Source organism: Hesperophylax consimilis, chromosome 14 (genome assembly GCF_061612785.1).
Source record: "Hesperophylax consimilis isolate HC1 chromosome 14, BYU_Hcon_1.0, whole genome shotgun sequence".
NCBI classification, from domain to species: domain Eukaryota; kingdom Metazoa; phylum Arthropoda; class Insecta; order Trichoptera; family Limnephilidae; genus Hesperophylax; species Hesperophylax consimilis.
The window spans coordinates 13,876,093-13,893,948 of record NC_142849.1 but is presented as its reverse complement, the minus strand read 5'-3'; the positions used below and the strand labels follow the sequence as shown (position 1 = coordinate 13,893,948).

At 33.7% G+C, this 17,856-nt stretch overlaps 1 protein-coding gene across 1 annotated transcript in view; it reads left to right on the top strand.

Moving 5' to 3' along the window:
• The first annotated feature begins 931 nt into the window (after nucleotides 1-931).
• Nucleotides 932-17,856, top strand: part of Apc (APC-like) — a 153,408-nt gene continuing 136,483 nt past the window's right edge. The window contains exon 1 of the mRNA XM_089639541.1: nucleotides 932-1,007. The gene's annotated coding sequence lies outside the window, so the exon portion shown is untranslated. The remainder of the gene's footprint in view (nucleotides 1,008-17,856) is intronic.

Sequence of the window (17,856 nt, the reverse complement as noted above, 5' to 3'; positions counted from 1 at the left end):
TCTTTCCCTGTCATATCCTTGTCAAGATAGTTTGCTAAGTGAGACTTTCAATTTGAAAATTTGAAAGTCTTCAAAGGCAATATATACAAGGCACTAATAAATAACCTCGATTTTACATCATCAATGCATAAGTAACACTGTAAATATTCTTTTATTCCGATAATTATTTTCAATATAATAATTAGTAAAATATTACCAACGCACTATAAATAAATCATTGCATTCTGTCAGCTGTATTGCAATAAATTCAAATATCCCAGTGGAAATTGGTTATTCTATCTACGGCACGATTTTCTCGCCAATCACCACTCTACCCCCTCGATGAGCTAACCATAGATCAACTATAGCTAACCTTTTAAATACGTTTTCTACGAACCTTGGGCCGGCCCTGGACTATCTTCCATTTTTTTCAAATCGAACTTGTTTATGTTGATATAGGTACCTACGTGTTGATATAGGTACCTAAAAAGAAATGTCTTTCACCACTTCTTTCTCCTCCACAAATAGTTGGGGGCGTCTCAGGATTTTCTCCTTGCAATTTTGACCAAAAAATAATTTTGGAAAGCGATGTTCACAAAGATTTTCAATATTTGCGCACGCCGCCTGGTTACGAACCCGTGTACTCTAGTAATAGTTTCAAAAGTTAATTATTTATTTTATTGGTTGCATCAAATTATTGAGAATTCTACAGCCATAATATCGTGCTAATAGCAATACTGCAAAATATTGAACATTGACAAATGTCATTAAGATTGCCAGTACGTGGATTTCTATCTAGAACCAGGAAAAAACGGAGATTTTCAGTCGGGAGATTTTAGTTGCGCGGGGATATTTTGTAGGAGTTTTTCTAATATCTGGGGATTTTCTTTTGCTTTTGCCAGGTAGTTTCTATTTTTCGTCCTGGCAACGCTACCCGTTAGTGTTCATCGGCCATGTTTTTGGGAAGGCTGTTTATGTTTCGTTTTTCGTGTATTTTTGCGACTATTGTTTGTATTGTTTTTAAAATGGTGAGTTATTTTTCATTTTATTATTGTGTCTTGCCATTTATGTAGCTAGCATATATATTATATTGTATCACAATGGCTGCGAATCGTTGTTATCAGCAACGTAAAATGTCCACCCGCTTTGGAAAGGATTGATTCGACAGAGAGTTGGTTTATTTCACGGAAATTAAATAAAAAATGGTATAAAAATATTATGTTTAGCAAGAATAACGTAACCTTTCGGGGTATATCAAATTTATTTTACCTTTGAGAAAGTTTTAATGATATTATTATCATCACAAACCCGTCATCTGACGTTTGATATGGGTAACAAATTATTTTATGTCTTGTACTGCGCGTATTGTTTTGGCTTCTTTTTGTGTTGTTATTGTAATTATAAGTTGTGTTAACTTAAAGAAAAACACGCCCATCTCTAAATATCCCATTTGTACAGAATGTTAACTAAAAAAATGATTATAGTATACATTTATTACTTTTATATACTTTCTTACTTTTGCCCCTAGCAATACAAAAGGTATGTACCTATGCTAGATTGAATTTTCAGACGTATTTTGATACAAATGTACATTACGTGTGTTAATGTTTTCACATAGAAAATTTTGTCATCACTCTTCTTAGGTAATTGTGAAATATAATACCTATCAAACGAACAAATTTTAAAAACTTCCTTCTTTCAATGAAACTTTACGATATGATTATTTCGCATAAGATTTGGTAAACTTGTCGAATTCCGCTGCATACAAAGGCTAAAAACAACACTTGATTTGAACTTAAATATCTAATGCAGACAACTATTTTAGTCGGTAAACATGCACAAAATAGGTTTTTTGGCTATTTTAATAATTTATTCGTATTTCCTAACTTAACTTTCATTGAGAAAAAATGGAACTTTAATGCATTTTTACCATCTCCCACGACATCAATAATCATTTATTATAGTAATTACGTTGAAACCAAGTGCTATTTATATATTTTTTGCCTGCAGCAAAGAATCTTTGATAATGAAATTTATGAAAGATTTTTGTTTGATTTTACAAAGTGGCAAACAAGTTTATTATTAAATTTTATTCAATAGCAGGTTTAAAACAAATTCCAATCGAGTGCATTCCAAATATTTCACAGTCATCCATTTTATATGTTAAATCATAAAATTTGACGTGAAATTTCCGTTTTTTGAATCATAAATTTATAATTTATAAATACAAAACATAACCACGTATATTAGAAACACTAGATCTCAAACATATCCAACAAGCAATTACAAATGCAACATAAGTTAACTCTAATTTAAACTAAACTCTACAACAAAATTCCACCCTCATTAAAAAATCCCAACAATATTATAACAATTAAATCTCAAATAAAAAGTTGGATACAAAACATAGTGAGATCAGAAATAGAAAATATACTGACACCAAATACGGACTGAATTTGAAACAACGCAACTGCACTAAAAACACCATGTAATATATTTATTTCGGAAAATACACTACATAATATATATCTAAATTACTCATATTATTCATAGTACTAAATTGGAATCATGTTTAAATGAAATCCTCAACACGCGGATCCCCAGTAAAGATATCATTATCTCTATCTGTTAGAAAGATAATAAGACATTTATTATTATTATTACATTTATTGAGTTTCATCAGCTAACTAACTAACTAACGCCTCAACTCTGTGTGAGCAGAGGGCACGTGCTCATTGTTTTATTCACATTCATACATACTCTTCTGTTATTTTAACTCTGGACATGACCTGAGTATTTTTCTTCATCCACTCTGGATAGCGGCTCAATTTAAAATATTACACGACGTAGTGCATCGCCTTAAGCGTCCCTTTCAATTAATCCTTCATCCAAATATCGGTACTTTATCCGTAGTCTGATTGTGTACTCGGAATAAGGTCAATCTCTTTAACTTCTTGTGAATTTATAAAAAAAATCACATCCAAATTCTTTCTTGACGGATAATGAATTTCATTGACCTGTCTAGGGCCTACGAGTCGAAAGTTTATGTAAATTGCAAAAAATGACATCAGCAATGTTCGCACTTCTGTTCAGTGTTTATTTATCTTTTTTAAATTACCAATCGGCCATTTTTTAGCCAGTTTTTTGGCCGGCTACGAGGTTAACCTCGTCAAGCTGTGATGATGTTGAATTATAAATGGAGCATGCCACGGTAGATTCGTGTATCATGATCTATTATCTATTCAATTATTGCTATTTTGTCTATGGTGTACCTACTTTCAATGAGAGTGAGAAGGCGAAAGTACATTCTGAATAATTCTCACAGATGGGAGTTCGACGAACGCAGCATTTTTTTATTCTTTCCTTTCTCTGTGCAGATTTATGTTCTGCTAGGTGCTTCAAGTACAATGTTTTCGATTGCTTTCTGATAATAACATTTAGATAATATTTGAATACATTTGTATAGCGTGGTTTTTGTGAAAAATCATTCTTATTTCCTATCATTATCTTATTGTTATTCTTATTACTAAGTACATCTATATTAGTAAAAAAAAGATACACGAATTACATTACACAATATAGTACAGTTATTAATTACATAATATAATATTTTTTTTTTTTTTTTTTTTTTTTAAATTATTTAATATATATATAAAGTGGGTACAGGATATAATGTGAGTACATAAAGTATATATTTACATTACAAAATATATTTATGTTCGCAATCTCACCAATGAAGAAACTGGTTCTTGTGCTTGGTGAGAGAGTTACACTAATTATAAGAAAAATAAAATATCATTATGCTATAAGTAAGTATATAATTGATAGGAACAATATACAAAGAGACAAAATCTAAATACAGTGGATGAGTATAGACTGATAATAAATATCAATGAAGGGAAAAACAGGCAATTATTTAATTGATTATTTCTGAAAGAGTAACTTTAGTTTTAGTTTAAGTATGTTAATATCCTTTAATTTCTTTATTTCAATCGGAAGGTTGTTGAAATACTTTATTCCTAAATATTTATAGTTATTTTGCATTTGTTTGGTTTTACATTTTGGAATTTTGATATTGTATTGATATCTTTTAGATAACTGGGTTTCAAATTTTTTGATTATATTATCTTTATAAATTTGAATAATTGCATTTTTCTTGAATATATCTTCTACTCGGGGCACCCCGAAATCTGTAAATAGCGTTTCTGTTGGATACGTGGAGGGTTTCTTGAGGATTACTTTGAGGATTAGCTTCTGGACCACTTTGATCGGTGTCAGAATCTTATTGTATGACCCCCCCCATCCAATAATTCCGTATTGAATTAACGACTGGATTAGTGCGTAATATACTCTTTTTAGGTTATTTCTTTTTAAAATATTTCTTAATCTTATGAATATGTATACACACTTTCTGATACGCTTGACCAATTCACATATATGTCTTTTCCACTTCATATGTTGTTCTATTATCACTCCGAGATATTTAATTTCTGATACTGAGTTCAATATTGAACAGCCTTGGATACAGATGTTTTTATTACATTTGTTATTGTGAATAATTATTTGAGTGTTAGGGAGTGTTTGTAGTTTGTTAATTGAGAAATGTATATAGTATGTCTTGTTAGTGTTTAATGAGAGAAGATTTGTATCAAACCATTGTTTCAATGTGTTCATGCAATTATTTGCTTGTTCGTTAACTATATTCCAGTCGATCCCATTCACTATGATAGCTGTGTCGTCGGCATAGGATATTATGTTTGCGTTAAGTGGTAGTTTGAAAATATCGTTGACATAAATTATAAATAGTAGGGGGCCTAGGACTGTGCCTTGCGGTATCCCGAAATTACTTGTTAGTGGTAGACTAAGTGAGTTGTTTATCTTGACTACTTGGCATCGTTCAAATAAATAGCTTTTTATCCATTTTAAAGCTTTATCGTTTATCCCAACACAATTCAATTTTTCAATAAGTTTATCATGAGAAATACTATCGAAAGCTTTTTTAAGATCTATGAAGATTCCGAGACATTTCAAAGATTTGTCTAATGTGTCCTGGATTATGTTCGATAATTTGGCAATTGCATCTTGGGTACTTCTATTTTTCATAAATCCATATTGGTTGCCGTGAATTACGTCATTTTTGTCAATAAATTCAGTCAACCTTTTTTTGATAATTTTCTCGAAGATTTTTGCAATGTTTGAGATCAGCGATATTGGACGATAATTTGACACTTCTTCAGGGTTGCCAGATTTATGAATTGGAGTGATGATGGTTTGTTTATATACAGTTGGGAATATTCCGCTTTGGAGACTTATGTTGATTAAATGTGTTAAGGGTTTTGATATATGTTTTTTGATAATTTTTAGTGTTTCGACAGTAATTCCATCGAAACCTGGTGCTGATCTTCCCTTCATGCTTGAAATGATTTGCTCGATTTCCTGTGCTGAAGTAGGGTGAAACATGTCAATTTTGTTTGAGATTTTAATGTTAAGGTTCTGTACGTCATTGGACGGTACTTTTTGAATTTGATTTGCAAGGTTTTTGCCTACGTTTGCAAAGAAGTTGTTGAATATGTTAGCGGTATCTAAAGGATTTTCTTTGCATCGTATTTTGATATTGTTATTTGTGATGCTATGTATTTCATTTTTTTTATGTTTTTTCTTGTCTATAATTTCATTTACAACATGCCAGACTTTTTTTGCATCGTTCTCCGTTGCTTCCAATTTTTGCCGAAAATAGTTTTCTTTTGTGTTTTTTATTAAATAAGTGAGTTTGTTTTTGTATGCTTTTAGGTGATTCTTTAGTGTTTCATTTGTAGGTTGTCGGATAAATTTTTTGTATAGTGCTTCTTTGTGTCTGATTGATACAATTAATCCAAAAGTTATCCATGGCTTAACCGGTTTAAATTTTGAAGATTGTTTTCTGGAATCAATGAATTGTGCAGTACTTACGTGCATTGATAGTTTTTTTTCAAATAGTTCGAAGCATTTATTCGTGTCATTACAATTGAAGATGTCGTGCCATTTTTCTTTATCTAGATTATGTATTAGGGCATTTATGTTGAGCGTTTTGCGTCGGCCGTTGTCCTTCTCCGGAGTTAGAGTTTGTATTGGTAAACATTTTTTATCGTGATTGTACGTAAAAATGCACCCGAAATGATCTGTGATTGTCGTTTGTATGACTGCAGATACTATGTTTTTTATATCTTGAATATTTGTGAACACATGATCTATGCACGAAGGTCGTTGACCTGGGATAATTCTCGTAAATGAATTAATACAAGAAATATAATTTAATTCTGCCATCATATTCAGATAATTATCTTTGTCGTAGGATGAGTAATCATTTGCGATATTGAGGTTAATGTCTCCGACAATGATAGTTTTCTTATTTCTGTTCGCAAGAAGAATGTGTTTTAGTTCATCTACATAGGTTGGTAATATTGAGGCATGGGTTCTATATATGGCGAATATGCTATAGGTGTACTTTTGGAAACTGATTTCCATATTTAAAATGTTTACATTGTGCATGTGGATTTCTCTGTAAAAAGTCACAACATATTTATTTGAAATAAATATTGCGATTCCGCTGTTTTTATTAATTTGGGTATTTGTTGCATAGTATGTATAACCCGGAATATTATAATTTATATCACTTGATGAATGCGTCTCTGTTAATATTATGCAGTCTAGTCTGTTAAGTGATTTTATTGTTACCAGGAGTTCGTCTAAATGCAATTCTATGCTCCTGACATTCATATGAAATATGGTTAGGCTAACTTCGGAATTTATCGCTAATATATTGTTTGTTTCGTTCACTGATGTATATATTCTTTCGTCTATTGATATGGTTTTATCTATAGCATTTACCACAAAGTCATCCATATCGAAGAAATAATAATATTGAAATTCATTAGAAGCCGTGAATCACCTTTGTTCGTTTCACTGTTGGAGTTAGATTTTATGGAGAACGGACTTCTTGATATATAACGGACTTCTATATATACTTAATTTCAACGACTTATAACTAATGGCTTCGCAGTTCGCATTCGCCAACTAATAATCAATAATATTATTAAATGCAATGAATGATCGAGATGCCACGTAAAAATTCGCATGGTTCCATATACACACTTCTTCGTATTTACTATGGTATTTCAGAAATCGGCCATTTTCTCTAATTACTCTCCACCACCAGACCACCAAAAGACCACCACTCAAATCTAAACTTTTCTTAAAATGGCTTTAGCTGTGTTTGGTGGCCATATCTGAACAGCTAGGTAGTTCATCTTCCCCATTTCATCCCACCCACTTTAACCTCGCAACTTCCCCAATCCCTGTTGGGGGTGCCATAGTCCTACTGGTTCCAGACAGACGGGATCAGTTGGGAACTCTCAAGCGGTATTCACATAAAAAAGATTAAAAAAAATTCTGTACTCGCACTAGAAACATCTGTGGACATGATTTTTCCTACGCCAATTAAAAATTATTGTAAGTGCCCATTTCTAAAATAATTGCAATATCGGTGACCTTTTTCATTATTTACATCGAAGGGGAATTGAACTATTGACCCTGTAATCAGAAAGTTGGCGTTCAACTCTCTTTGCTCACGCGATGTGGGTTCATGCGAAATTGTACATTATTTGCATTTATATTTGATTTTACTACCTCCGTGGCCTCAGCCCAGAGGTCTTGGCAAATCTTCTTCCCCTGGTCTTGTTCGGGACTCATCACCTCAACAAGGCGGCGCCAGGCGTCTCTCTCGGTGGCCTCCGTCCATAAGAGGTCCAGCAGGCCCTCATAACCTCTGGAGTTGTTTGTTCACTAGACGTCTTCCCTCTGAAATCGCACTCAGTTTTTTCGTCTTTTGAAATGTGGCATAGGTAGTACACCACTAAGCAACCTAAATTGCGACTTTCTATGTAAGTATACCCACCTAGTACGTAACCCAACAAAAGTGAATGCGTAATATTATTACGTAGTCTTCCTGACATGCCTTTTCGTTGATATGCTTGTTGTAACTCTAAGGACGGGTTGTTTCGGAGAATTTGAACAATTCTTCAAAGTTAATTTTCAAGTTCTGTTATTATTTCAGTTCTGTCAAGCAACTAGCCTATGATAATAATTGTTCAAATTCTCCGAAACAACCCGTCCTATATGGATGATATATATTAAAATATATTTTTACGACTTCATTATAAAACATCGACTTTTCTGTACTTTCTATAAATAAAATAGGTAAATATTCTGAATCGCTGGACAAGGATTATATGAAATATTTTTAAATAAAACCTTCTGATTTACCTTAATTACTATAAAAGGAAACTGACTGCATTTGGGATATTTTTTAATGTTAGCATTTTAATTTTTAATTAAGTGAATCGAAAATTCACTTTCGTTGTATGGGATGACAGCTGGAATGATTTCTGTTGATGACATTTTCTCTGATTGGTATTCGATACGAGTAGCTAGAATTTGAATCATTTCAGAATGCAAATTCTAGTTAGGTACTGTTTTGGCCAAACTCGAAAAATAAAATATTTTTATGTTACTTAATAAATTAAATTAGAAAATTATTATTCAAATTATTTATATTTATGTATTATTATAATTATTGTTTTATTTAACCTAAACTATAGTAACCCAACCTATAATAATCAAACCTAAACTAACCTAACCTAAATCCTAACCTAACCTAAATCCTAACCTAACCTAACCCATAATAATCCAACCTAACCTAACCTATATCCTAACCTAAACCAACACACCTAACTTAACCGATAATAATCCAACCTAACCTAACCTATAATAATCCAACCTTACCTAACCTAACCTATATCCTAATAATAATCGAACCTAACCTATAATAATCGAACCTAACCTTCAATAATCCAACCTAACCTAACCTAACCTATAATAATCCAACCTAACCTATATCCTAATAATAATCCTACCTAACCTATAATAATCGAACCTAACCTATAATAATCCAACCTAACCTATAATAACCTCACCTTTTTTAATTTTTCTATTTTATAAAACATACCTAAATATCTTTATTTTCTTTTTCGAGTTTGGCTAAAATAGTACCTACCTAGTATTTGCACATGGTAAAAAATATAGCCACTCGTATCTGGAATACTAACAAAAGAAAATTTTGTCAACAGAAACCATTCCAGCTGTCATCCCTTACAACGAGAGTGAATTTTCGATTTACGTAATTAAAAATTAAAATGCTAAAATTAAAAATATCCTAAATGCAGTCAGATTCCTTTTATAGTAATTAAGGTAACTCAGAAGGTTTTATTAAAAAATATTTCATATAATCCTTGTCCAGCGATTCCGAATAATTACCATAAAATATGCATGTATCATCATATGTAAACCTTCCGGAATAAATTCTCTAAATGATAGTAAAAACCCTATCAAAATCCGTTACGTAGTTTATAAGAACTAAGCGCACAAACAGACAGACACGGATAGCGACTTTATTTTATACTATTCAAAGATATTCACAATTTTCGCTTAATTACTATCGTTTTTAATATTAGCGCGCTCCTTCTAACATTCGTAGTTACATATCTCCCTTTCAAACCATCTTTGAACGCTTGCCACGGGGCCTTGTTGTAAAAAAAATGTAATTTAGCAAAACAGACGGTGCTTTTCGTGAGTCACATTTTTGACCTACCCAATAACATCACTGTGTAACTGTACCAAACAACTTTTATTACGTCAGGGCCATACAATCCGAATGTACAGCTTAGTAGTAGTCATAAACGAATACGTTATTTCGAAATAATTTAAAAAATTCAAATGAATAATCGATTTGATGTTTCCAAACGCGCCAAAAAATTCGTTAAAAATAATATCTAAAACAATGGGTAAGTACACAGTGCAATATTTTAAACATTTTTTATATTCTAATTGACTTGGTAGTGGTCAAAAGCATCGGTTTTCCATCCAGGCAATTCTTTTCTAACTAAGTCCTCCCACTCTGCACAAGCAACATTTTACGATTGGTAGAAGTAAGAAGAATTAGAAGGAGGCAAGCAGTCTACTACAGCAGTCAAAATGACGATATTTTTTTAGACGTCCAAATCGTTATCGTTTTTTCAACAACATTCAAATCTAATATTTCTTTGTCTCAGAGAGAATTATTGTATCATCTGCTTCGTTCGAATCGTAGTTTTATCTGTTGAATATGATATGTTTACATATTTAACCTCTTGTATAACTCATCCTGTATAAAATTGCTGTTTGTTTCTTACAATAAATAAATAAATAATTATTAGAATAGACTCTTAGGACGGGTAGTTTCAGAGAATTTGAACAATTCTTCAAATTTAAAAGTTAATTTTCAAGTTTTGTTATCATTTCAGTTCTGTCAAGTAACTGACATATAATGATGTAATAACAGAACTTGTATAGGACATTCACTGAACTCGAAAATTAACGTTGAAATTTGATGAATTCAAATTTAAAAATCCGAAATAAAAACTTTTATAAAACCTTAAATTTTTTCGTCTAAACACTGAACTAAAATTACTGATAGCAAAAACTATTAACTACTAATTCTATTAGACAAATTTATTATAGACATTACTGTCACCTAACTTTTTTTGTTTCATATAAAAATAATTAATAAACATTCACAAAGTTTCATAATTTTTTTTTTCAAATTGCAGTCGTAACCTTTCGTTTACGAAGGTTTGTAGAAAATGTGTTAAATGTCTTACGAACCTTCGAGGTGTATATTTTAATTATTCTGTGGTTAACATCTAAATTTAAATATAAAGCTTCGTATTTTATCTTTCTAACACAGTTTAATTCATATTTCTAACTATGACGGTAAGGGAGATACAACGATTTCTATAAGACCATACGTAAGTAGAATGGATGAACAAGATAACAGAAATGGATAATAGGCCATTATCCATTTCAGAAGAGTCAGAACTTCCCAGGACGAATTCTGCTCATGTTGCAAAAGGTCTTGTATAGTAAATAAGTTTATTTAATTTTGAGCTGTTCCTAAAAGCGAACAAATTGACGACTAGTAATAATTGTTTGTTCCCAAAACCGAACAAAATAACCTGAGTAGTTAATGATGATTTACCATTACTTCCTAACCACGAAATGTAAATTCGGGTTGACCCAAGCCTCGGGCGATATTATTAATTTCTTTCACGTTACGTAATTTTGCGGCTGGCTAAATTTCCCCTTTAAAACACCGGTCGATCATAATATAAATAATATTATTGCGTATTGTTAGTTTGGCGGAACAAAGCTATCAACTTGATACATGTTTGTCTATATCTAATTACACCAAGTAATGAATCATCGATGAGAAAAGTTAATCTTGTGCGAAAAGATTCTTCTGAATTGGTACAGCTGAACAGGGATGACTTGCGTACATTGCACATACAAAATATTGAACAAAATACAGAACTTTTAAAATGAAAGAGTAACTTTGTAAACACCACTTTTTATTATTTATACCTATTGCCTACCAGGTTTCGCTACACTCCGTAGCTTCGTCAGGGCAGTCTAACTGCGGTGTGCAGCGAAACCCAGTCAGCATAAGTTATAATTTCGCACCACAAAGTATCTCCTTCATTTGAAAAATAAATAATTTAACCCCTAGTGCGCCGGCGAATCTATCATAGATTTACAAGTAACTCACCGACTTGCCTCGATTTTATAGTATTTTGAACCTTAAAAAAATGCTCCTAGCATTCTAAACTATGTTATGCTAGCTGACGTGTGCCCGGCATTGTTCGGGATTGTGAATGATTTGCAGTAAAGTTGTAAATTCTAGGATAAACCTCTAATTTCTATAAATATAATATGCATGTATTATATATATATATATATATAAACCTCTACTACTCTCTACCACTAATGATAGTGAAAACCCTATCAAAATCCGTTGCGTAGTTTAGTTAGAAGAACTAAGCGCACAAACAGAAAAACGCGGATAGCGACTTTATTTTATACTGTGTTTTTTTTTTATATATAGTTATTTTACTTTGGTTCAGTTTAGGTCGGCTCTTGCAATATAATCAAGCCGGCAATTTATTCGGTTATTGTGAGACCAATTTTTTATGTGAATGCCTCACAACTGAAGAGTCCCAACCGTCTGGAGCCAGTAAAACTATGGCATCCCCAATTGGGATATGTTGTGAAGCTGAAGGTATTGGGATAGGAAGAGTAAGGTGGGGAAGTACCTAGCTGTTCAGATCTGATCACCAAGCACGGCTAAAGCCATTTCAAGCAACGGTTCATTTCTGAATGTTATCCCTACATCAGGGCGATAGTGAGAAAGCTCAGATCGAAAAATAAAAGTTCTCCATGTGATTTAGATTCACTAGTTTTCCGCTTGTACTGCGAGTTTCCGGACACCGTGTAATACTATATTGTTTTAACGATATTACCACAACTACCAATATGTTACCACGTTTTCTTGTTTTATGGTTGCTATCAATGCTAAAACAATGGTCATTCTTAATATTGAAAGTGCGTCATACGGAGTAATTAATTAACATCAATATTCTGTGTAACGAAAGTTTAGCAATCTCCAGTCATGCAAAGCAAAATAACGGCAAGTAATGATACTCGGTTGATTTGGGCATTATCTGGAAAGTGGGCCATCCTCGAACGCTCGGGGTGCTATCTGGGGCGGAGACTGCCAACTTAGATCAGAGCCGAATGTGAAGATATACGCCTTATCATTGGCTTTATTACATTTCTCTCAATGTAAACGCGCCTGCATACATTCGTCTTCATGCAGATTGAATGAAAAAATAATCTGAAAGTAAGTTTATGAATAATTTTATTTAAATCTACTATTTTATCTCCTTATTTTTATGTGATAATAAGATCCTGTTAATATGGTAGTCGTGTTTGATAGTACTCTTTTATCCCGCCAGAGCGCATGAGCGTTGCGACTGTTGCGACCTGCCAAGACGTAAAAATCAACATTACAATAAGTCGACTGTTCACAGACCTACTAGATAGTCGTTAATGCACATTTCAACTCTACTTTCTAAAAAATCGGCTAAACACTATCACGATCTTCGATCCAATTGCACCCAAGCAATGCGAAAAACTTAAACATTTCAGTGGTAAGCCAATTTATTTACCAATTATTTTGTCATTATAAGTGCATATTTTAGCTTTTTAGTTCGTATAATTATATACTTAGTTATTTTTGTACGCTTTGCAGGTGCCCAATAAAATTGATATACTTCCGCACATGCTTTCACGGACTTGACTTTTTATCGCTATCGTCTCACTAAGTAATTTCTCCCCTTGTAATTTTGTGCATTTTCAGTCGAGTACAAAGTGCATTTCAGAGATGGCACCACTTCTGGAACGCAGTTAGCGTATTGATAATTCCAACTAGTGTACAATCTGGTGTAGGGGACGCCGTGATCAGTGATCACTGAGGCGGTACCGGGTACTCCTAGGGCAAGGCTCTTCCATTACACTCCGGTTCGCGTATTTTCAAATCATATACAGGGTGTATCGGCAAGTACCCGACAAACTTTAACCAGCTATTCCTTAGCACATTTGGAGTAAAAAATGTTATGGGCGCTTTGCTGTCCGGTAACATTTTTTTTCCATTAAAAACAAAAAATAAATAAAAAATCCACACTCCGTCACTGTCATTTGCATTGTTTCTCGAGTTCAACAGCTGTTATTAGCAAGTGTGTCAAAAAGTGTCCTCGCTCTTTCGTACACACTAAATAATAATAGTTAAAAATGAGACGAATTGTGCCCTGCCATTTAGTTGTGATTGTAAAAGCGCGTCAACGTAGGTACGTACGTATATTATTCAACGAAACTCGAACAAAGTATTGCCAGACGGGTTTTCAAACTTTGACAAAGGATAAAACATTGGTGACATGTGGTGAAAATATGAAAACTAAATTTTTTATTAAAAAAATGTTACCAGACAGCAAAGTGCCCATAACATTTTTTACTCCAAATGTGCCAAGGAATAGCTGGTTAAAGTTTGTCGGGTACGTGCCGATACACCCTGTATATTGTGAGGCCCACGTCTACCGAGGGAGAGAGCAGAGAGAGGACCCTGGCAATACAGAAGTTGGGTCCACAACATTTTACTTTTCACTTCCGAGGTCAAACGTCGTGAGTGACGCCTTGCGTCTTCCAAATTTCTGTGTATAGACGAAAATTTATATGATATAATTTATTAAAAGCCAAGTTACAGTGACTTCTGAATCTGAAACAGTTTGTTCAGGTTCTTAGCGATTTGCAAGGTTCTCTGTGTTCAAACTTTTATGAAGCTGACCGTATCCGCTATCCACATACGTTTACATATTTTAATTTGTATAATACTTGAAATGCGCATTGCTGCCTTCTCGTTGATCTTCTCTGAGAGGTGAGATTAAGAGAAAACGCAATTTCTCCGAGTTTAGTTAGTGTAAATTGCTTTATACGAACCACAGAGAGATTTGAATTGAACCCAAGTAAGTTTACAAATTACCCTGTTTGATCTGTAGAACCTTAGAACGTCGGTCCATCTTTTAATGGGATGCGAAAGTTAGCTTTATGAACGAACATTTCACATGTCGATGCATAAAACCTTCTTCTCACGTATTCACTTAACCCTTAAATGCATGATTTATTTATTTTTCTGGAAAAAAAAATATTTTGTAGATATTTACATGCATATGCAAGGAAATATAAAGAATTTAATTTTTTTGTAATTTTTTAATGATATTTGATTAAAAAAAAATTGTTGCAGGTTTACACTACCATGTATTTAACAAAAATTAATATGAATAATTTACGTATGAAAAAAAAATAAAAAACCTAAAAAAAATTCTCAAAAATAATAAGTGTACCGGAAAAATACGAGTTATTACATATAAGTATTGTATTATTGTATCTACTTACCTAAGAAAATCAAAATAATAACAGCAAAACAAAACTGTAATTCTAACCTCCAACCAATTTTCGAGAATCTTCACTTTGTTAAAGAAAAAGTGACATTTGACATTCGCGAAAGAAAAAAAAGGTGATGCCACTCGATAAAATATATTACCGTGTACTTGATGATTCTAAAACGGCATGCATTAAGTATACACCAAAGAGTTAAAGGTGGTTTGAACGGTATGTTGCAGTTTTGCAACAGTATGCATTAAGGGTTAAAATATGCACCAATAGAAGAAGTGTGTAGTGGTGTCCCCGTGTGCCTGAAGTAAGACCAATGTTTGCTGTGAAATTGATTAAAACCTTTTTTCTCCACATCGAAATTATTTCTTGAACTGCGCGCAGGATGATGCAGGAAGAGACTAGGAGAAATAAGAAGCAAGAAAAGACAAGAAGAGATAAGCAGTGCCAAAAAGTGACAAGAAGAGAAAACAGCCAAAATGGGCGATAAGATGCAAGAAAAGTAAAGGCGAGCCAAGAAGAGTCGAGAAGAATTTGGGAGGCGGTTTTGGGTACCGCTGCCCCGGGAACCATTTATTGCTAACTAACACCTCTGCCTTAGGTCACCCCAAGTGTTTCGCTACTTTTAGTGATTTAGCAGGGGTGCCCGGGTTCATCGGGTGAAGCGTGTTCGAAATGCACGTGCCTACCAGCTGTGTGGCGTGCCAGAACGGGAGAGGCTGGTTTGGGTAGACCCTTTGACCTCTCCAACTAGTCTTTCGACTAGGGATATATTCACATGTCCGTTACTCCTGGACACATTGACTCCTAGATTCCTACCCAACCTTCATACCTTTTACCTTCCCAGAACTTCCTTTCTCCACGCGGTATCCCAAAATACGACATAGGCCCAATGGGAAATTATTTTCCTCGGGGCCTCTCCTGTAGTGTAAAAAATCTTTGATCTTCTGAAACGATCACATAGGAAGCTATTTTAACAATACAAAAAAAAACAAATAATATACGTACGTTTTAAAACACTACCTTAGAAATTTATAAAAAACGATCTTATGCCGGTAAGGGCTCGATATCTTCGTTGATTAGCGGCGACGATTTGCCGTGTTAATCTTTCGTCGTTTTTATTTAAACTGGTGGCGCACAGTGGGCTGAAAATCGCCTTTCATAGACATAGAGACTGAATTTTCAAGGGTATTTTTTTTGGCTAGAAATGGATTCTGCTGATCATTACTATGAAGGAGTTATCATTTTTTTTTAAGTTGTATGGCACTGACATTAAAAATGAGGGTATCTCTGAAATCATAAGGTTGGCCATTATATCCTTACAAAATGAATCATCAACATAAAAAATTTTTTTTTTCAACTTTGACGATTTTTAAAAAAAATCGCAAGTTGCGCCACAATACGAAGTATGTCAAAAAATACAAATAAACAGTAGTATATATGTGTGTAAGGATATAATGGCCAACCTTATGATTCCAGAGATAGCCTCATTTTTAATGTCAGTGCCATACAATTTTTTCTTAAAAAATGATAACTCCTTCATTCGTACACGCAATTGCTTCATACGAAATTTTATAGCATGCAGATCAGCAGAATCCATATCTAACCAAAAACAATACCCTTGAAAATTCAAGTCTCTATGTCTATGAAAGCCGATTTTCAGCCCACTGTGTGGCGGGCCGATACTGCCCAAGGTAACATCAATGATATACAGGCATGCATGTATGCAAATTGCTCCGAGCGATACGCATCTTTGAATGCGCAAGTTGCGCCACAATACGAAGTATGTCAAAAAATACAAATAAACAGTAGTATATATGTGTGTAAGGATATAATGGCCAACCTTATGATTCCAGAGATAGCCTCATTTTTAATGTCAGTGCCATACAATTTTTTCTTAAAAAATGATAACTCCTTCATTCGTACACGCAATTGCTTCATACGAAATTTTATAGCATGCAGATCAGCAGAATCCATATCTAACCAAAAACAATACCCTTGAAAATTCAAGTCTCTATGTCTATGAAAGCCGATTTTCAGCCCACTGTGTGGCGGGCCGATACTGCCCAAGGTAACATCAATGATATACAGGCATGCATGTATGCAAATTGCTCCGAGCGATACGCATCTTTGAATGCGCAAGTTGCGCCACAATACGAAGTATGTCAAAAAATACAAATAAACAGTAGTATATATGTGTGTAAGGATATAATGGCCAACCTTATGATTCCAGAGATAGCCTCATTTTTAATGTCAGTGCCATACAATTTTTTCTTAAAAAATGATAACTCCTTCATTCGTACACGCAATTGCTTCATACGAAATTTTATAGCATGCAGATCAGCAGAATCCATATCTAACCAAAAACAATACCCTTGAAAATTCAAGTCTCTATGTCTATGAAAGCCGATTTTCAGCCCACTGTGTGGCGGGCCGATACTGCCCAAGGTAACATCAATGATATACAGGCATGCATGTATGCAAATTGCTCCGAGCGATACGCATCTTTGAATGCGCAAGTTGCGCCACAATACGAAGTATGTCAAAAAATACAAATAAACAGTAGTATATATGTGTGTAAGGATATAATGGCCAACCTTATGATTCCAGAGATAGCCTCATTTTTAATGTCAGTGCCATACAATTTTTTCTTAAAAAATGATAACTCCTTCATTCGTACACGCAATTGCTTCATACGAAATTTTATAGCATGCAGATCAGCAGAATCCATATCTAACCAAAAACAATACCCTTGAAAATTCAAGTCTCTATGTCTATGAAAGCCGATTTTCAGCCCACTGTGTGGCGGGCCGATACTGCCCAAGGTAACATCAATGATATACAGGCATGCATGTATGCAAATTGCTCCGAGCGATACGCATCTTTGAATGCGCAAGTTGCGCCACAATACGAAGTATGTCAAAAAATACAAATAAACAGTAGTATATATGTGTGTAAGGATAT